This window comes from Leucoraja erinacea, chromosome 1 (genome assembly GCF_028641065.1).
Source record: "Leucoraja erinacea ecotype New England chromosome 1, Leri_hhj_1, whole genome shotgun sequence".
NCBI classification, from domain to species: domain Eukaryota; kingdom Metazoa; phylum Chordata; class Chondrichthyes; order Rajiformes; family Rajidae; genus Leucoraja; species Leucoraja erinaceus.
Window position 1 is genome coordinate 43,929,048 of NC_073377.1, and position 22,609 is coordinate 43,951,656.

Below are 22,609 nucleotides of genomic sequence, written 5' to 3' on the forward strand. Positions count from 1 at the left end.
TATCTGATCTGACTGGATAACACATAATAAACCTAAACCTAACACAATGAAATAAATAGTGATGCAAGGGGAAACTAGGGATAGGTACTATTGTAACATAATTTTCACTCCCCTCTGTTGGAAAACAATGAGGCTATATTTGATGTGCAGGAAGGAAATGCAGATGCTGGTTTACGGAATGGTACCATTCGGCGCCGCCGTTTCAGCATCGCTGTTTCGGCGCCTCCATTTGAACACACCCAAAACCACTGTAGGCGGTAGGCGACGCGACTCTGGTCAGCAGCGGCCTCTGCAGCCTGTCCGCGTTTTTATTATTTTTTGTCTATGTTTATATGTAGTTTTTGTTATTTTATGTTGGGGTGTGTGTGTGGGGGGTGGGGGGGGGGGGGGGGGGGGGGGGGGGGGGGGGGGGGGGGGGGGGGACTTTGAATCTCTCCCTGCACTGGAGACCCGACCTTTTCTCGTCGGGTCTCAGTTGTCGTTGGGGCCGAAACGAGGAGCGGCCTCCAACAGGAAGAAGCCGGGAACTCTGGTGCCGACTTACCTCACCGTCGCGGAGCTGGCCGAGACCGGAGCGGGAACGGTGGAGGAGCGCTGCCACTGCTGCTGCTCCCTGGAGGGGGACCGCTTTTCGGGGCTCCTGCAACGGCGACTTCTCCCGCCCGAGTTGCGGGGTCGAAGAGCTCCTGGAGCGGGGCCTAACAACACTGCCCCGCGCGGCTTGGAATGGCCGCGGGACTATGCGAGCGCACGCCGGGGTCTCTAACACCAAGACCCGGTGTGCGACCTCGCACCACCCGGCGTGGCTTTAATGGCCGTGGGACAATCGCCATCGCCAGCCGGGGCTTTGACTTTGACTCTAACATCGGGGGGGGGGGGGAGAGTGCAGAGTGGAGAGAGATAAGTTTTTTTGGCCTTCCATCACAGCTATGTGATGGATGTTTATGTAAAATGTAAATTATGTTGTGTCTGGGGTCTATTTGTGTGTAATGTATGGCTGCAGAAACGGCATTTCATTTGGACCTCCAGGGGTCCAAATGACAAATAAATAGACTATTGACTATTGACTATTGACTATTGAGAGCAGAAGTTTGAGGGTAAAATCAAATCATTTTTAAAGTGCAATCATTAACAAAGTAGACAGTAAATTATTACAAAGTCTCGAAATGCATTCTACTGGTTTAGCTTCAGGTGTATTATTGTTATATACTTATTGTTATATATTTAGATGAATTAAGATTAAAGTTTAGATGAATTAAAATCAGTTCCCAGCTGGTTATCTTTATTTTGGGTATAGGAAAATTCATGACACAATTTATAGGGGACAACAGAAACCTACATTTATATTAAACGGGGGATAATCAAAAACAGCGGTGCCGAAACAGCGGCGTCGAAAAGTACCTGACCCGCTGGTTTAAACCAAAGATAGCCACAAAAAAGCTGGAGTAATTCAACGGGTAAGACAGCATCTCTGGAGAAAAGGAATAGCTGAAGGAATAGCTGACGTTTCGGGTTGAAACCTTCAAACTGAGAGTCAGGGGAGTGGGAAATGTGAGATATAGAATGTGAATGAAAGATATGGAAAAATGTAATGAAGATTAAGGAAACAGGCCATTATTAGCTTTGGGCTAGGTTCTTAAGTTCATAGATTCTAGGGCAGAATTAGGCCATTCAGCCCATTCATTCCGCTCCACCATTCAATCATGGCTAATCTATCTTTCCCTCTCAACCCCATTCTCTTACCTTTTATCCCCATAACCCCCGACACCTTTACTAATCAAGTATCTGTCAATCTCTGCCTTAAAGATATCCATTGACTTGGGCTCCACAGCCATCTGGGGCAATGAATTCCATGGATTTCTTTAGTTCCTCTGACTAAAGAAATTCCTCATCTCCTCTCTAAAGGTACATCTTTTTACTCTGAAGGTATGGGTTGTGGTCCTAGACTCTTCCACTAGTGGAAATCTCCTCTCCACATTCACTCTATCCAGGTCATTCACTATTCGGTCAGTTTCAATGAGGATCCCCTCATCTTTCTATTTGATATTAGGGAAACAGACACCATTTTGCAAAATGCACTCATGAATCTTGTTTGACTTAAATAGATATGGTGATATGGAAAGATTTACCAGCAACTTTGCTGAGCAAGAAGACCATCACTCAACAACAGATCAATGGAGAACTGCAACCAGTTAGTACCAGATCAGGAGGATCAGACTGTTTGGTTTCACTATTTACAGAATGCAACAAATTTGGTATTGATCCTCAGAGAATAATATTTAGTTTAGTGTTAACAACTCGTATGAACTGTTCCATATAACTAATGTTTCACTGTTTCAGAACTGCGTGTGTGCATTAAATTCCAATGAAAAGCTGTTTATGAGAATTCAATTGCAAGGATGACAATAGGCTCTATGAACTACTTCATGAATAAAGTGTCTTTGTCGATAGTTAAATTAGGTTTGGGTTTATTATTGCCATGTGTACTCAGGTATAGTAAGGAGCTTTGTTTTTGCATGATGTCTAATCAGTTCAGATATACCATAAATAAACACAATCAAGTCAAACTCAAGTACAATAGGCAGAGCAAAGGGGAAGATGCAGAATGTAGAATACAATAGCACAACAAAATCCAATGTCTGCAATGGGGTAGAGGTGAACCGGCAGTACTGTAGTATGGAAGAACAATTCAGATGCCCGATTACAGAGAAGAATAAGCTGTTCCTGTGCCTGGTGGTGCACATTTTCAAGCTTTTGTATCTGTTGCCGTTTGGGAGCAGGGAGAAGAAGGAACGACCAGGGATGGAACAGGTCTTTGATTAAGTTGGCTGCTTTTCTAAGGTAGCGCGAAGCATGGACAGAGTCAACAGTGGTGAATCCAGCCTATGTGATGGACCAGGCTACATCTACAACTCTGTACAATTTCTTGTGGTTTTTGGCAGAGCTGTTTCCAGACCAAGCTGTGATGCAACATGACAGTATGCTTTCTAGACTTTTTACAGTAGTCAAGGGAGTGAATAAAAGAGATGGCGAGACATTCACAGCCACAGTCCCATGGAGCTGGAAATGAATCACATGTTGGTTGAGTTTTATTTCAACAATGCTGGGAATGTTAGAATGTTAAATTACAAAGTAGTGACCAGCAATAAACCTCTGGTAAGCAGCATATGGGAATCAAAGAAGGCGAATAGTGTTTCCCTATGATTCTATCTGTTAGCATTTCCTAATGACTCCCATGTTTTCATTTCAAGTTTTCATTGTTATACTTTACTGTTATATTGGTTTTCTCCAGTATCTGTTAATCTTGTTAATAATAATCTTAAATTATTATTATTATTATTATTATTATTATTATTACTTGTCAGAACTTTGAAACTATCAAATATACCAGTGGAAGAAAAAAAGGAAGAAACTAGAAATGAAATAAAATAACAATACTTAAAACTTCTATTAAATCTTATAAAAGCAAACAAATGCAAACTGGTACCAATCAGATTTGGGTTTAATTTTCTCCCATTTTTACTCCCGAAAGCCTCTCAAGTTACACATCTGAGGGGTTTGAGGATGCATTATGAATTATGTCAACAGAGAGAGTCCTTGATTATTTAATATGCTCATTGAAATAAAAGGACAGTTTCATATCAGAATTCAAAACTGAAATTCTAACTCCAAGTTATCTCAATAAATGTTCCTATTTCTGGCAATTTTGCATTTGTTTCTCACTTTTTCTCATTACCAAACTTACAAGAAATTCATTAATTGGAATGAATATGTGTAAAAAGAAATATTTAAAGTACATAATTTCTGATGATACAGGTAAGTCACGAATCAGAAATGCTGTTTCTCTTTCCACAGTCGCAGCCTGACCTACCGAGTATTTGCATAATGTTCATTTTTAAATTTTGGAATTGAATCATCTGCAGTCTTTTTTAAAAAAAAAATTCAATTTCTGTTCCCCATGTCAACATGACATAACACAGTGCTTTAGTCAAAGATGTCTTCACAAGTTTTCATCAATGATCAGCTGACGGCAAAAGTGTAAACTAAGGGGAGTAAGAGAGATGAGAGCATGAGTTCCCTTCTCACAGACTGAACTCATTGTTTCTGAATAACTGTGGTTGGAGAATGATTAAAATCACCAAACAAGTCAATCAACTGAGGCCCTACTCTGTTCTTTATTTGGGAATCAATACAAAATTAATCATAGTTATTTGTTTTTCCACAGTCTTATTACTTTCATGTCTCAATACTGGAAATTTGACAAGGTTCCTGAAATTATCCTGATAATTTAAGCTTACTATTCAATAGACAATAGACAATAGGTGCAGGAGTAGGCCATTCGGCCCCTTGAGCCAGAACCACCATTTAGTGTGATCATGGCTCATCATCCACAATCAGTACCCTGTTCCTGCCTTCTCACCACATCCCCTGACTCCACTATCTTTAAGAGCTCTATCTAACACTCTTCTGAAATAATCCAGAGAATTGGCCTCCACTGTCTTCTTCCACAGATTCACAACTCTCTGGGTGAAAAAGTTTTTCCTCATCTCCGAACATGTTTCCTGCCTCTAGCGTGCCCAATCCCTTAATAATATTATATGTTTCAATAAGATTCCCTCTCATCCTTCTAAATTCCAGAGTATACAAGCACAGCCACTCCATTCTGTCAACATATGACAGTCCCGCCATCCTGGGAATTAAACGTGAACTTATGCTGCATTAGCTCAACAGCAAGAATGTCCTTCCTCAAATTTGGAGACCAAAACTGCACACAATACTCCAGGTGTGGTCTCACTAGGGCCCTGTACAACTGCAGAAGGACCTCTTTGCTCCTATTACTCAACTCCTCTTGTGATGAAGGCCAACATGCCATTCGCTTTCTTCACTGCCTGCTGTACCTGCATGCTTACTTTCAGTGACTGATGAACAAAGACCCCCCAGATCTCATTGTACTTCCTCTTTTCCCAACTCCCACCATTCAGATAATAATCTATCTTCCTGATTTTGCCATCAGTGGATAACCTCACATTTATCCACATTAAACTGCATCTGCCCACTCACCCAACCTGTCCAGTCACCCTGCATGCTCATAACATCTTCCTCATATCAGTGGAGGCGCTGTCCTGTATGGCTGCCTGTCCTGCAGCTGTCCGTTTTTTTCACTTCTTTTTTATTATTTTTAGTACGTTAAAGTGTGTAGTCTGGGGGTCTAATCTTTTTATGTGTGGGGGGTGGTGGGGGGGAAGGGGGAAACTGCTTTTTCAAGTCCCTACCTGGTCGGTGAGGCTGCCTTCCTCCAAGCAGCACCTTCGACCTGTCCTCGCGGCCTACCAGCGGGTCCTGGAGCAACGTTTCCTGAGGTGACCTGGCCAGAACCTCGGCTTTGGCGGCGGCACAGTGCTGGAGCGCTATCACAGAGCGGGCGATGCCTTGCCTGAGTCGCCGCGTTGGAACTCCAGTATGCTGGGACCGCCGATAAAAACATCGTGGAGCCGCGGTTCTGTGGAGCGGCCAGCTGCGGCGCTGAACTTTACATCCCGGAGCCTGGGATCTCTCGCCGAGATCGCCAGTGTGTGAAGCTTCATCCAGCGCGGTCTGTTGGCTTGGAAGCCGCGGTCTCCGGTAAGAAGGCGGCCGTTCCTGGCACCCCAAGCCGCTGAGGGTTCTCCCGACGCCGGAGTACCATCATCCGGCGAGAACGGCCGGGAACATCGGGCCCCGTAATGGCGACTGTGGAGGCCTCAATAGGCCCGACTCTGGGTGGACAAGAGGATGGGGACTGGACTTTGTGCCTTCCCCCACAGTGGGAACCACTGTGGGGGGATGTTTTTATGTTTTAATGTTAAACTTCTTGAATGCTATGTTGTATTTTTATTAGTGTGCTGCAAGGACATCTGAATTTCCCCTGAATAAGGGGATTAATAAAGTATTTTATCTTTATCTTATCACACTTCACACTATCACCCAGCTTTGTGTCATCTGCAAATTTGCTAATGTTACTTAGAATCCCTTAATCAAAATTATTGATGTATATTGTAAATAGCTGCAGTCCCAGCACCGAGCCTTGCAGTACACCAATAGCCACTGTCTGCCAACCAATTTTCTATCCATGTCAGCACCCTACCCCCAATACCATGTGCTCTAATTTTGCCCACTAATCTCCTATATGGGACCTTATCAAAGACTTTCTGAAAGTCCAGGTACACTACATCCACTGGCTCTCCCTTGTCCATTTTCCTAGTTACATCCTCAGAAAATTCCAGAAGATAAGTCAAGCATGATTTATCCTTCGTAAATACATGATGACTCAGACCTATCCTGTTACTGCTATCCAAATGTAGCTATTTCATCTTATATGATTGACTCCAGCATCTTCCCCACCACTAATGGCTCCTTTACCTCAAGTTCCCTTATCAAATCTGGTTCATTACACAACACTTAATCCCGAATTGCCTTCTCCCTGGTAGGCTCCAGTACAAGCTGCTCTAAGAATCCATCTCGGAAGCACTCCACAAACTCCCTTTCTTGGGGTCCAGTACCAACCTGATTTTCCCAGTCTACCTGCATGTTGAAATCTCCCATAACAACCATAGCATTACCTTTGCGACATGCCAATTTTAACTCTTGATTCCACTTGCACCCTATACACAGGCTACTGTTGGTGGCCTGTAGATAACTCCAATTAGGTTATTTTTACGCTTACAATTCCTCAGTTCTATCCATACTGACTCTACATCTCCTGATTCTATGTCACCCCTCGCAAGGGACTGTATTTCATTCCTCACCAACAGAGCTACCCCACCCTCTCTGCCTACATGTCTGTCTTTTCAATAGGACGTATACCCTTGAATATTCAGTTTCCAGCCCTGGTCCTCTTGTAGCCATGTCCTCTGTAATTCCCATAACACCATACTTGACAATTTCTATCTGAGCTTCAAGATGATCCACTTTATTTCTTATACTTTGTGCATCCATATATTATACTTTTAATTCAATACTCCCCTCGCCCTTCACGTCAATTACTATTTCACTTGGCCATACTCTCCTATTCCTTCCTGAGCTTTCTGCCCCATTATTTCTGGTGTCTATCTTAACTTTTCTTATACTCTCTTTCCCTTTAACTCCATCCTTATATCTCAAGTTTGCCTTAATGGGGAAGAATTTGTGAGGTGTATGCAAGAGAGTTTCTTTATAGAGTATTTGGATAGTCCGACCCAAGAAGAGAACATACCTAACCATGTTTGGAAATAAGCCGGTCCAGGTGAGTGGTATTTCAATGGAAGAGGATTTGGGGGATAGTGCTCACAACTCCATAAGTTTTAACATTATTTTGAAAAGGGAGAGATAAGGATTGCAATGTAAGGGAACATTGGATGGCCAAAGTAGTTGTAAATTGGGTCAAAATGAAAAATAAAGGCAATGCAAGTTTCAAGAGGCTGGAATCAGACAGGGCCTTTGAGGAATATAGAGTAAGAGAGAAAGAGCTGGTGGGTAATTAGAAGTGCCAAAAGGGGCCACGGAATGCCTTCGGTGGGTTGGGTTAAAGAAAATCTCAAGACTTTTTGTAACTACATTAAAAGCAAGAGGGTAACCAGGGAGAAAGTAGGACCACTCAAGGACAAAGAAGGGAATTAGTGCTTGGAGTCAGGGGATGAAGGCAAGGTACTAAACAAGTACAATGCATCTGTTTTCACCAAAGAGAAGGTCATAAGGTCATAAGGAATTATGAGCAGAATTAGGCCATTCAGCCCATCAAGACTGCCATTCAATCGTGGCTGATCTATCTCTTCCTCCTAACTCCATTCTCCTGCCTTCTCCCCATAACATCTGATACCTGTACTAATCAAGAATCTATCTATCAACCAAGAAGGGCATGGAGGACAGCGAGATCAGTGCAGAGAATACTTAAGCTAAAAAAATTATTAAAACTCAGGCGGCAGGTGGAATGAAACAGTAAATGAGACCATATTATCTTTTATAATTTACATTACTTTATTGGAAGAAAATGAATGAACCCCGGTCCATATCCTGCCACCCATTTTCTTTAATAGATGCATTTTAATGGATGTATTTCAACAGCAGAATATTCTCAGTAAAACCTAAGGTAAGAGTGTTGCATGTTTGCTACTTGACCCCTGCTCTACAACACTCCACTTTTTCAGATGGTAGAACAAACACATGTTCTGCACATTCTCAGGCATGCTTTTATTACAGCACATCAGCCTCAAAGTACTTTTTTCCTGATGAAAGATCTAAAATAGGTAATCAAACTCAGACTTTTAAAGGTGCTGATAACAGACTCCAAAGGTAGGTTGTGATCTGAGCGCAATACCATTGAAAACTAATTCTGAATTCTAGGGTGAGGTAGACATATCTCTGTTCATGTAATGTGACTGTTAACATGATAAAAAATTCAATGATTGATTAATTAAAGATGTCTTTAAAGCTAGCAACACAGGTGCAGAATAGAAGGGTAGAATTACAAAGTGAAAGACCAGTTCCGCAATAAAACCGGGAACATCTTGCAGATACATACTACCCAGCCAGCGTATGAAAGGGATAGGCAAGCTTATTTTCGCTTGAGTTATTTGATTTTCTTGATTCTTCATAAAGAGAACTAACCTGTAATTCACCTTCAAATACTGACTTTGCCCATATATATATTCTTGATTCTCATAACAGTTAACCATGCAAGAATCAGAACTAACCGACTGAATTAACTTACACTAAACAAAATGCATTCAAGCTCAGATGAGTGAAAGTGAATAAAGAATTTAGAAATAACTATATCACACAGATAATGAATGTGTGATGGTACAAGGAACTGCAGATTCTGGAATCTTGCAAAGTACTGGAGAAACTCAGCAGGTCAGGCAGCATCTGTGGTGGGAATTAATAGATGACATTCGCGTCAGGACCAGAAACGTCGCCTGTTCATTGCCTAAATAATTGCTGCCTGATCCGATGAGTTACTCCAGCATTTTTTACTTTGCTACTGAATGTACAAAACTTTGTCTGAAGGTAGAGGTGATGTACAATGTCAGTATATTCAAAAGAAAGCTGAAGAGTTTGCTATGAAAGGATGATCGAGGGGTTTAAAGATAGAATACAATTGGTATTTATGGACATAAATCAAAATGACAGATAGAAAGATCTTCGCCGACTCAGTCCTTTGTTTCTTGATACATTGAGTCTCTTCGGTCCCACTCATCCATTTCCCTGCATTTGGCCCATGTCTTTCCTACCCATGTACCTGTCCAGGTGTCTATTAAATGCTGTTGTAGTATCTGCATTGACTACCTCCTCTGGCAACACGTTCCATATACCCGCCACCCTCTGAGAGAAAAAGTTAGCCATCAAGTTCTAAGTACGTCTTGCCCCTCTCACCGAAAACAAAACAAAATCTGTGCTTCAGTGGAGAAATACCTGCAATGAAAGCTGGTGTCCTAATTATCAAGTGAAATCGTTCCTATATGATAATGTTTGAAAAAAGAAAAGGAATTCACAGAAGGAAAGTTATATTTAGTTGATAATTAAGAAGTACCTCAGGATGAGGAACAAGTAACTCGTATTTGACTTTGCACATTTCTCCACACTGTGGAACTCTCTGCCACAGAAGGTAGTTGAGGCCAGTTCATTGGCTATATTTAAGAGGGAGTTAGATGTGGCCCTTGTGGCTAAAGGGATCAGGTGGTATGGAGAGAAGGCCAGTACAGGATACTGAGTTGGATGATCAGCCATGATCATATTGAATGGCTCGAAGGGCCGAATGGCCAACTCCTGCACCTATTTTCTATGTTTCTATGTTTCAATTCCAATCGTGGTGGAACAGAATAATCTGAGTCTTAGTTACTCATTAGTATGTCTTTTTACCAACAGACAAATTGTTTCTGTATTTTATGTCCAAATATGTGCCTGTGGCCATTAACGTCCAAAAACAGCAATATCACGAGACAACAACTAAGCTTTTCACTGTTTTTTTTACACAAAATCTCTATAAATCATTTTTTTAACAAAATATACTGGACAATGATTAATAGTGTGAGCCATGGCTTCTTTTAGCATGTCCAAAGATGGTGGTGTTTGTCAACAATGCATAGAACAGGGATCAAACTTGTGCTTTCTATCCAGTGTATGGCACAATAGACAATTGACAATAAGTGCAGGATTAGGCCATTCGGCCCTTCGAGCCAGCACCACCATTCAATGTGATCATTGCTGATGTTCCACAATCAGTACCCCATTCCTGCCTTCTCCCCATATCCCCTGACTCTGCGATCTTTAAGAGCACTATCTAGTTCTCTCTTGAAAGTATCCAGAGAATCGGCTTCCACCACCCTCTGAGGCAGAAAATTCCACAGACTTACAACTCTCTGTGAGACAGAGACATAGTACTCAGGTAATATACTTAGCAGTTGAGGGTACTTTTCAATTATTTTTTTTTCCCTGAGTAAAGCTTCTATCATTTATGGGATAATTAAATAAACCATCTGTAATGTAAACTTAATATCATAGATTCAGCTGGAAAAAATATTGAACCGACAATTAATTTTGACATTTCTCATTATTGGAGAAAATGTACTCTGTCAAGCACATGAATCCTCATTACTACTGGATACGTGTGCAAATCCCACAAATTGCCAAATCTGCTTTTAACAGATCATTTAGTTCCTTATTGAATATCCATTATGTGAGGATTAAAAACACGAGGGAAAAGCTTGACAAAATGGTTTATTTTATCAGATAAGATTACCTTATTATATAGTAATACAAAAGCACAGTTCTAAAATTCTAAAAGATGTTTGCTCTTCTCTGTACCCTATGAAACATAAATGTGACCAAATAAAGCTTTCAAATAATTTATAATCCCATACCTTGATAAATACTGTTATTTCATATCAATGCCTGAATCAAGTTTTGATACTTACTGGAAAGAGTGATTGATCTAGGCACAAAACATTAATCAATGAAATCAATTTCACTTGTATTACATCAAAGGTAGTTTAATATAAGTTGATGGGAAGGTATTTAGTGCATGACTACCTTTATATTTTGCCTGCACTATATAACCATTTAACAACCTACAAACTCAGAAACTAAATTTCATGGGGGAGGGAATAGGTCTAGAAATTAATCCTCCCAAAAAACTATAGAATTAAATAAATTGCTGCCTAGCATGAATGATTAAAGTTGCACACACAAAAAAAAACTTCTAACTCATCTCCTTTCTCCCTATACTAATAACAGAGGTGCTAAATTACAAAGCGTCAATTTAACCAGCTGTAGTTTGAAATGTAGCTTGAATTAATTCATGCTTCAAATTGGCAGAGCTTTAAACACATTCACTTCAATGCCCATACACTGAGAATAAAGGACTTTCAGTTATTAATGATGTCACTCGACCAAAGATTATTTGACCAAAGACACTGATCTGAATCTTTGATAATCAGATATGAGGTAATAGACTGCCTTATTTTGAGTAAATGCTTCCAAAGTGTATTACGTAACGCTGCCATGCTTCATAGATCTAAAGCAAGTTCGAAAGAATTTGAACTATTGAGGATTTTGGTTGTATTTTATTCATGCAGCAATCTTTCTCAAACTGAAGCACAAAAATGTATTGTTATATAAGCTTGTTATATTCAGCAAAATATATTTGCTGTGAATATGATGAACATAAGACAAATGATTGCAGATACTATTCTACTTATATGGAAAATTGAACAATGAAAAGTATCACCAATCACTGTAACTTCAATTAGCAGAATGGGATTTGGTTGTAAATCAATTTCAACTATGATTTTGCCTCTATTAAACCAGTTCAATGGGCCAATTCCTAACCTTTCTGATTATAACTGCACATAAACATTATCGTTAGTCTTCTGCTGCTCTAACATTTTTTTTCTGGCTAACAGAAGAGCTCTTTAAATCCATAAAACCATTAGCTTTTTCTTCCATTGAAAGTGTTCACCTATTGAACAATCATGTTTGATGGAACATTAAATCAGATGAAAGCTATGCCTTGTGACAATAATGAATGGAATTCCAAAGGGCTTTACCATGTCTCATGTGGTTTGCGTGTCCATAGAGAGCACTGAAGAATAAATACAATTGAGGATAATGTGTGAGGCAAAATGAACTAAGAAGTCCTTTAATGCCATTACTGTCAGGTGTGCAAATGAACCTTTCATGCAGTTAATCTGCATGATTTAGTGTGAAGTGGTATCTAGAAAAAAAAAGTTTATTTTAATCATTTGTAAGTGAGAGGTAACGCAGTTTAGGAAATGCCACGGTAGGAAATACAACAAATAATTTAAAAACAAATTTCACTTTTCTTCATTCAGTTGGCAGATTGAGAAATGTGACTGTCATCAATTTAGCTGAATCTACTCAATTAAAAAAAAAAACATTTGTATGTGGCAAAGAAAAATCAAAGATCTGTCGCTATTAATTAATTTTGGTCGAGTGTCAATTTTATTGTCATCAGCATTTGATGTTATCTTATTTTTTGGTTATTCACTATAACTTAATTCAATTATATTTGAGCATTACAATTATTTTTGATGTAAAAGCAGCAAGGATAAAGATGCAATTTATAAATGCCACACCATTTAATGAATCTTGGTTAGGTCTGTTAACACCTTGGCATTTTTAAATATTTTCTACATCTTTTTGAGATAAAAACAGAAGCATACTCACCCTGCAGTGTAGTGGTTAAGGGAGATCACAGCAGTCTAGCCTCTCAATCTGGAACTCATTAGTATCACAGAACAGCAAATCCTACTTGGCAGCAGGTTGGTGTCTCCACAGTTAACAACCTCAGTGAACTGCACCTCTCCAGCTTGCTGCAGTTAAATAATCTCACCATAGCTGAAGTGCCTTAGTGCACAAATTGTGTTAAAAAGATTGGTGTTAGTACAGCAACCAATGTTCAACTGAAGTCTTCAAATTGACTCTTGTATTACAGTATTTCATTTGTGGTGTGAGGTGGGGGTGGGGTGAGGGTAAAATTGATGCTCCTCCTCCAAGACTTTCCAACCTGCCCTCTTAACTGAAGCATAAGATATGTCAACTTGTCAGCCCTGTACTGTGAAAAGCCATTCTGCTGCTGTTACTGCAGTTTAGTTCCTGCCTTTATTTTCTCCTGGTATTTGAACCATATCTGACTGTTTTTGTTTCAGAGTTCTACACCCATTACATTAGCAGCCAAGGCAACAGAAGAAACTCTTACATGCGAGTTAAATGCAATTGCCGTAGGGCAAAATGCAGTCCTTTGAACTATGCTGTGATGTTCCTTTACAGGTAGGATAAAAAAAACAAATACATTAATCTTTAAATAAATTATTATACTGACAGATGGTATAAAGTGATGCTTTATAGTTATAAACTGAGCAAGCAAATCCCCTTTATTTTGGAATTGTCAGAAGTTTATTTTTTATCCAGAATGATTTTAAGTATTTGCACAATTTGAAAACTATTCTAGTTATTGGGATTACAACTTGCTATGAAAATAACGGTGAGGCCAATAGCTGATATTTATGAACAGCAACTTTATGGTTGGGATAGATATTTAGATGAAAGCAAATATCCAAGTTGCACCAATTCATTTCCGTCATGAGAAAAACATATTTTTGATCACCCTGATTGAAACAAACTGAAATCTGTGAAATTTCTGTGCATACAGTGTAATTAGGAACTACACTCATCACAATACATCTTCTTTCAATTTATATGCATTTTAAGTGCAGAAATAAATGATAATTATTAGTCCTATTACCATTACACTTGCGGTATTACAGTTGAGGTATTTCATTCCTTTACATTTTAATTGTTAGTAGAAATTTAATTTAACTGAGAGTTATTGTAGCATGGTAATTTCACGTAAAGAAAACCTCTGAATATTGAGAGGGCTTTTGACCTAATTGTTCAAGTCCAGTGACTACATCCCCAGAAATTAAAGCATCTGAGAGTTCCGCTCACTTGTCAGCCCACCAGCTTCCTCATCCAACGCGTCATTCTCCAACATTTGCACCACATTCAATGAACTTCGCATTTCCCCATCCCCACCCATTTCTGCTTTCCACAGAGATTAATCCCTTGGTTCATTCATCCTTTCCCACCCAACCCACCCCCTCCCTTGGTACTTTCCTCTGCAACTGCATCAGATGCAACACCTGTCCTTGCACCTCATGCCTCACATCCTCTCATGAACCCTAGCAGCCTTGCCAGGTGAGAGAGGAGTTCATATGCACCTCCTTAAACCTCGTCTACTGCACTTGGTGCTCCCGATGTAATCTCCTTTACATTGGTGAGACCAAGCGTGGACTAGGCGATTGTTTTGCTGAACACTTACTCTTTATCCACCAAGGCCTGCTACCTCTCCCAGTCGTAAACCATTTAAACTCTCATTCCCATTTCTATACAAACCTTTCTGTCCTTGGCATTCTCCATTGCCCATTATCAATTGTCCTTCTCCATTGCTACACACAAACTGATGGAACAGCACCTCATATTCTGCTTGGGTAGCTTCTACTATATGAAGGTTCAATTCTTCAATTTCAAGTAATATCCTCTACCTACGATAGACACAAACAGCTGGAGTAACTTAGAGGGACAGGCAACACCTCTGGAGAGAAGGAATGGGTGACATTTCGGGTTGAGTCCCTTAAGATGAGTCTCGACCTGAAACGTCACCCATTCCTTCTCTCCAGAGATGCTGCCTGTCCTGCTGAGTTACTCCAGCTTTTTGTGCCTATCTTTAGTTTAAATCGGCATCAGCAGTTCCTTCTCACACAATACACTCTACCTCCTCCCTCTCTTCCCTGTACAGCCCTATTGTGCACCCATTTCTCCTACTATCTCCCATTCTCAGTTACCCTGCTTCTTTCACCTCCCTCACTCATCTCCTGAGTCTATCGTTTCCCGTTATCCCTCTCTTGTCCCATTCCTATCTTTGGCTTTACATTTCACTCCTCTACTTGTCTGACACCATTCATCCCTTTTTCAGCTCTTTGTCACTTACTCCACCCATCTGTCAGTCAAAACCCTCCCTCACCTGTATCCACCTATCACTTACCAGGCTTTGGCCCACCTCCATCTTTCTTTTCCAGCTTTCTCTCCCTTACTACTATCAGTCTCAACATAGAACATAGAGCAGTAGAACACAGAAACAGGTACTTTAGCCCACAATGCCAATGCTAAAAATATTGTCAAGCCATACTCTTATCTGCCTGCACATAATCCATATCCATGGATATCCATGTACCCATCCTGAAGTATCTGAAATGCCACTATTGTATGTGCCTCCACCACCACCACTCCCAGATGTAGGTTGCTCCTTTCCACAACCCCTGGCAGTATGTTTCCAACTGAAGAAAGGTCCCAACCCAATATATCACCAGTTCATGTTCTCTAGAGATGCTGCCTGACCCGCTGAGTTTCTGCTTTGCTCTAGATTTAAAAATCTGCCGTTCCTGATGTCTTTGAATTTCTATCTTAGTATTTGAGGTCCATGTTTGGTTACCTGGTAAATCTGAGATCATAAAATGCAAAGAAATGTTCAAACCTTCCGGTGCCATGATTGTGACGTTATGCTGTTAGTGATGATTTCCAATGTAATGCTGGCTGTTGTATTTTGAAGTGGAACCTGGATTGACAATATTGACACAAACCCCTTTGGTTGTGCAGTGTGAGGAAGGGACAGTAACTCGTGTGTCAGAGTTTGTGACTAATTAGTGAGGTTGGTACACAACTGTTGTACCTATTGTCCCTTAATTCCTCTATCAGTTAAACTCTTGGCCGTCTTTGCAGTGTGGAAGAAAATCGAAAATCTCAGAGAAAACCCACGCAGGTGTCGGTGATAACGTACAAACTTTGTACAGATAAGCATCCATAGTCAGGATTGAACCCAGGTCTCTGGCTCTATAAGGCAGTATCTCACCGTGCTGCCCTAAAATGGGAAATGTTTCTTATAAATGGATGAGAGGAAGTGGTGAGGCACTGGATTAGAAGGTGATGGGTGGATCTACAGTGGTGGCACAATGGTGCAGCAGTACAGTTGTTGCCTTATAGCGCCAGATACCCTGTTCGTTCCTGACTATGGGTGCTGTCTGTACAACTTTGTATGTTCTCCCTGTGAATGTGTCAGTTTTCTTTGGGTGCTCTGGTTTCCTCCCACACTCCAAAGGTCTGTAGGTTAATTGGATTCTGTAAATTGTAAATTGTTCCAATTGAAGAGCCTGTTTCCACGGTGTATCTCTAAAGTAAAGTGAGGAGGCAGATGAAGGGCAGATGGAGCCAGGTGGGGTGGAGTTGGGAGGCAGTGGCTGGTGGGTAATACATAGAGACAGATAGAGAAGAGAGGGAAAAAAAGGGGTAGATAGGGTTATGTGAAAGAGTGATGAATGGAGATAACAACATAGGCTGGTTGTTGTGTTCGTCCTTCGCAGTCGAAGAAGACCATGACGTCAGTGTTTTTGTTTGTGGGTCTGGAGGTGACTGGTGAGACCGATCCGGGCCCTGAAGGCTTGCCCGCATATGGGACATAGTTGGGTGGGTGCTGCAGTAGAAGATCAAGTGGCTCGAGACTTGCGCATGGCACGTTTCCTCAGAGCCTCTGCGGTGCGCTTCTTCCCTGCTGCATGCGCTCCTGTGGTGATCCTGCTTCGCCCAGTTGGGCGGTATGGGTCCTGAAGTGTTGACTTGTGCTCGACTTGGATTAAAGTGAGGGAGAGTTGTGCAAATCATCAGCCTCATTCTCTCGTCCAGGCCTAGACATAGTCAAGACGGCTGGCAATTGGTCAGGATGCAGTGGAGGGCCACCGGTGTTCTATGTGAACATTGTGCCCTAATTGCACTTTGCTGGGTCCACCTTCCTACCCATTGGACCACCAAATGGCAGTCTCCTCCGCATATTCTGCCGGATCCAGTCTTCGCCTTCCCTGAATAAGGTAATAGCCACAGGGCAGTGGAGGTTTGCATTTGGTGTTTTCCTTCACCCTTCAAGGGTGCTATATGGAGGACGCCTGTGCATAACTTTGTTTAATGTGGGGAGACAATAGACAAAAGGTGCAGGAGTAGCACTGCACTGCCATTCAATGTGAACATCCACAATCATTACCCCGTTACTGCCTTCTCCCCATATCCCTTGACTCCTCTATCTTTAAGAGCCCTATCTACCTCTCTCTTGAAAGTATCCAGAGAACTGTCCTTCACCGCCCTCTGAGGCAGGGAATTCCACAGACTCTCAACTCTCTGGGTGAAAAGTGTTTCCTCATCTCTGTTCTAAATGGCTTACCCCTTATTCTTAAACTGTGGCCCCTGGTTCGGGACTCCCCCAACATCGGGAACATGTTTACTGCCTCTAGTGTTTTCAAACCCGTAATAATCTTATGTTTCAATAAGATTCCCTCACATCCTTCTAAATTCCAGAGTATACAAGACCAGCCGCTCAAATTTGGAGACCAAAACTCCACACAATATTCCAGATGTGGTCTCACTAGGGCCCTGTACAACTGCAGAAGGACCTCTTTACTCCTATACTCAACTACTCTTGTTATGAGGGTCAACATGCAATTCACTTTCTTTACTGCCTGCTGTACCTGCATGCTTACTTTCATTGACTGATGAACAAGGACCCCCAGATCCCGTTGTACTTCCCATTTTCCCAACTTGACACCATTTAGATAATAATTTGCCTTCCTGTTTTTGCTACCAAAGTGGATAACTTCACATTTATCCACATTAAACTGCATCATGCTGCCCCCACTGTCCCAACCTATCCAAGTCGCCTTGCATTCTCATAGCATCCTCCTCACAGTTCACACTGCCACCCAGCTTTGTGTCATCTGCAAATTTGCTAATGTTACTTGACTGGTGCACAGGCAACCACCCCATGGTCATTAACAGATCTGGGTTTGGATCCAGTGACATGGAGTCCAAGATGACTGGAGACCCTTTTCTGCTGCAACCTTCATCTGCCTTCCCAGCCGTTGTGACGTTCCATTAAGGTCAGCCATCGTCCTCCGCCGGTTGAGGTCTTGGTTGGATTATTCTTTGTCAGAGACCTCCCCCTTGACCTTACCGCCATGGGTGGCCCTACCAGGAGCATGGCTCCAGATTGCATCGATCTCAGGTCCACACAAGCTTCTCCAAATTGACAAGGTGACAATCCCCGGAGAAGTACATAAGCTGGTAGGTGATAACTGGAGTCACAAGAGCCTGCCAATGTTGGAATCTAATAAGTAAGCAAGGTGATAAGTGGAGATGATAATTGGATGACAGGCAGATGGAATCATTTGGGAGAGAGGATAGGAATTCCAGTGGGTAAAGTATTTATAAGAGTCAAAATGCAGCTTTATTGGACTTCGGTTGGGCTTTGTTTCAAGAATTGCATGCAATTCTGGTTGCCCCATTAAGGAAGGACATGGAGGAGTGCAGAGGAGGTGTACTACAATGATGACTGGATTAGCTACAAAATGAGGTTGGACAGACTTGGATAATTTTATCTAGAATGCCAAAGGTTGCGGGGAGACCTGATAAAGATATTAAATGATGAGTGGCATGGATAAGAACCTTTTTCTCAGGATGAAAATATCACATCCGAGTGGGTATAACTTTAAAGTGTGAGGGGAAAAGTTTAAAGGTGATTTAGCAGAGCCACATTTTTACACAGAGGCTGGTGGGTGCCTGGAACACACTGCTGGGGATGATGGTGGAGACCAATAAAAAGGTGACATTCAAGAGACTTTTGGATAGGCACATGGATATGCAGGGAATGAGGAATATGGATTATTTGTGGGCAGATCAGAGTTGGTATTGGCATTATGTTCTGATGGGCCTGTTCCTGGGCTTAGTTTAGTTTTGTTTAGAGATACAGCATGGAAACAGGCCCGGGTTTGATCCTGACTATGGGTACTGCCTGTATGGAACTTTTAAGTTCTCCTTGTGACTGCATTGGGTTACTCCGGGTGCTCCGGTTTCCTCCTAAGCTCCAAAGACGTGCAGGTTTGTAGGTTAATTGGCTTTGGTATAAATTGCAAATTGTCCCCAGTAAGTGCTAGTGTGGCAGGGATTGCTGGTTGGCTCAGACTCTGGGCCAATGGGCCTGTTTCTGTGCTGTATCTCTAAACTAAACTAGACTAAACTAAACCAAACTAAACCAAACATGAATGACCTGGAATTGGGGTACAAGATAACACTTGAGTTTTGTGAACTGAGTTTTGTGGACTTGCAGCAGGATATAAACAGGCTGATGGAAATGGCAAGCATGTGGCAGATTAAGTTTAATTTGGAGAAATGTCAAGTGAAGTGTTTTGTTGGAAGAATGATGAGGGGCAATATAGAACAAAGACAAGTGTTCTAAAGGGTGTTGAGGAGCAGAGAGACCTCTGAGAAAGATGTGGAAAAAATATTGGTAGATTGATATTTGATAGGGGACGATCAGCCATGATCACAATGAATGGTGGTGCTGGCTCAAAGAGCCGGATGGCCTCCTCCTGTACCTATTTGCTATGTTTCTATGAGAAAGTGGTCAATCAGCATACATACATTACCCCTGAAGCAACCACTTACTTACCTGCAAGAGATGGAACCCATGTCCAGCTCAGCCTTACCCTATCCCATGAAGCAAACTGCTGAAGAGGACCCGAAGGAGACACAAGATACTGCAGGCGCTGGAATCTTGAGCAGAACAGTGCTGGAAGAACTCAACAGGTTAGACAGCATCTGTGGAAGGAATGGACAGGCAATGTTTTGGGTCAAGACCCTTCTGCCCATCAATGGGCCCGTCAATGAGTCAAGATCCAGTAGCCTCCCTGTAACCAACCCCATTACCATAGAAACCAACCATCACTTTTTATCCATAAAAAGCCAGTGCCAACTCTCACTTTTGCTCCCCGGCCCGCCCTCCACCTCTGGACATTTTCTTTCCTGAGATTCCCTCCAGACATTGGCCCTATCCCCATCTCTAGTCCAGACATACCTGTTTATCCACTGCTTGCTCAGCAGTGGCATGGCATACAAAGGAAAGGACTTGGCTCATGTGCCTCTGCATTTCTTCATGGTAGATTCACAAAGAAAACGTCTATTGCGCTACTGAAAATTGATTGAATAAACACACACTGACCAGTTTCCAGTCATATATCATTTGTACTTGCTCGATTGAAAAATGGAGGAAAAAAGATGAAATAACTGGTTCTATGCGCAATAAAAAAATCATTGACGTAAGAAACTGTGTTATAATTAAATATTTGCAATGTGCATTTAACAGTATATCTAAAATCTCCTTTAATAAAAAATAAGTCAAATAAGATACTTGGGCAGCGATGCTTTACTGTATATAATGATAAAAGGCATGTTGCTTGGATTCCTGTTACATACAGCTGGCAGTTTATTAGCAATTCACTGGCACACAGCCTAATCTTATAGCCAGTGATATGAAAGAATAGGAACTGTGGGACAACATGTTTGTGGTTTTCTGATAAACTGCTTACTGCCTTCAAGACTCTGCCTGTGGCATATGATTTTTTAAAATGTTGTTATAGTTGAAACAGCTCCCTTAGTGAATTTGGAACCCAGCCCTTGTTCCTATAATCATAGAACAGTACAGCGCAAGAAATGGCCCTTCGGCCCACAATTTCTGTGCCAAACACGATGCCAAGCCCAACTCTTATTTGCCTGTCATAGCTTTTCCCCTCCATTCCCTGCATATCCATATACCTATCCACAATTTACTTAAATGTCACAATCAGAACTGCCTCAGTCACCTGCGTGTTCTGCGTGTTCCATACACCTTCTGGGTAAAAAACTTTCCCTGGACATCTCCTTTAAATTTTGCCCCTGTCATCTTAATGCTATGCCCTTTAGTATTTGATATTTCCATTGTGGGAATAACGTTCTGACTGTCAACCCTATCAATGCCTCTCATCTATATTACTAAAAGTCGGATCTTGACCACTTCCTGTTGTTCTGTATATTGATTTTAGAAAAAACGCTGCCACTTACGGCTGTAATCTTACTAAGAGTCCCCCTCCGCTGCGCAGGACAAGAATATTTTTCCCATCGATTAAAAATAAAAGAGTTATTAGTGTTTAAAACATGTTGAGATTCTCTCTCCTGAAGGCCACACCCCTTCTGGAGGGACTATAAAACCCGGAAGTGTTGAGTGCCTCAGTCAGTCTCTGCAAGATGGGGGAGCGAGAGGGTTATGTCTCTCAGTCTGAGTTGTGAATAACACTGAACACATGCCTACTAAACTGTGAGTGGTTTTACTGACCTGTCAGTACCCTTATTGTGGTTTGAAAATATAGTTTGGAAATGCTAAAGCTGTGTTGCATTTGGTTTGGAAATGCTAAAGCTGTGTTGCCATTGGTTTGGAAATGCTAAAGCTGTGTTGCCTTTGGTTTGGAAATGCTAAAGTTGTGTTGCCTTTGGTTTGGAAATGCTAAAGTTGTGTTGCCTTTGGTTTGGCCATGCTAAAGTTGCCTTGCCTTTGGTTTGGACATGCTAAAGTTGCCTTGCCTAATTAAAGTCGCCTTGCCTTCTATATAATTAAAAGTCTAATCTTGACCACTTCCTGTTTGTGCTTTATATTGATTTTAGAAAACATGCTACCATGTACGGCTGTGATTTATGGCCATCTTACTCAGTACCCCTCCGCTCATCAGGTGCTGAGGATTTTTTCCCATCGATGAAAAATAAAAGAGTTATTAGTGTTTAGAAAATGTTAAGATTCTCTCTCCTGTCAATCATGCCATGAAGGCCACACCCCTTCTGCTGGGGGGGAGGGACTATAAAACCCAGAAGTGTGGGCATGGCTCAGTCTCTGCAAGATGGAAGCGGGGGAGGTCTCGACTCATTGCCTTTAGTGGCCTTGCACCCTGCTTGAAATGGTATGAAACAGCACTTGAATTTGGTGGCCTTGCACACTGCTTGAAGTGGTTATAAATTGCACTTGAATTTGGTGGCCTTGCACCCTGCTTGAAATGGAATTTCAAGGAATAGCCGTGTCAGCTGCCAGCCCACCAGCCGTAAGTGAGTGAGCTGCCAGCACAACAGGCTTGAGTGACTGAGCCGCCAGCCCAAGAATTCATTTGGTCCACAATGTCCATACTAGCCCTCGGGAAACCAGTCCCTTCAGCCCACAACACCCATATTAGCACTCCAGAACCCCCCACCCCCACTGGCCACCAATATTGGAATTGGTGGAGAGGTGGAATATTGTGTTGGGGGACCAGCCCTCCCGTGTGATGCTGGGACCCAACAGGTCCCACTTAGTCTAGTAATTACTATATACTTATTTCAGGTCTTCCAAATTCAAGTCTGTCCAACCTCTCCTCGTAGCTAATATCCCCTAATCCATGCATCATGTTGGTATACCTCTACTGCACTCTTTCCAAAGCCTTCATATCCTTCCTGTAACAGAGAGACCAGAACTGCTGACAATACACAAAATGTGACCTAACCAAAGTCTGCATCATGAGTTCTTGATTCTTATACTCAATGGCCTGAGCTAAGAAGGCCAGCGAGTTACGGACTAGGACCTTGAGATCCCTCTATGTATCAATGCTGTTAAGGGTCATGCTATTACTTGTTTAGTTTTCCCTTCTAT

The 22,609-nt window shown here is 41.7% G+C and overlaps 1 protein-coding gene across 3 annotated transcripts in view; it reads right to left on the reverse strand.

Annotated features, from left to right (window-relative positions):
• Positions 1 to 12,992, reverse strand: part of fgf10a (fibroblast growth factor 10a) — a 148,489-nt gene extending 135,497 nt beyond the window's left edge. For all 3 annotated transcript variants that reach the window (XM_055633752.1, XM_055633735.1, XM_055633745.1), the window contains exon 1: positions 12,700 to 12,992. The gene's annotated coding sequence lies outside the window, so the exon portion shown is untranslated. The remainder of the gene's footprint in view (positions 1 to 12,699) is intronic.
• Between the last annotated feature and the right edge of the window lie 9,617 nt (positions 12,993 to 22,609).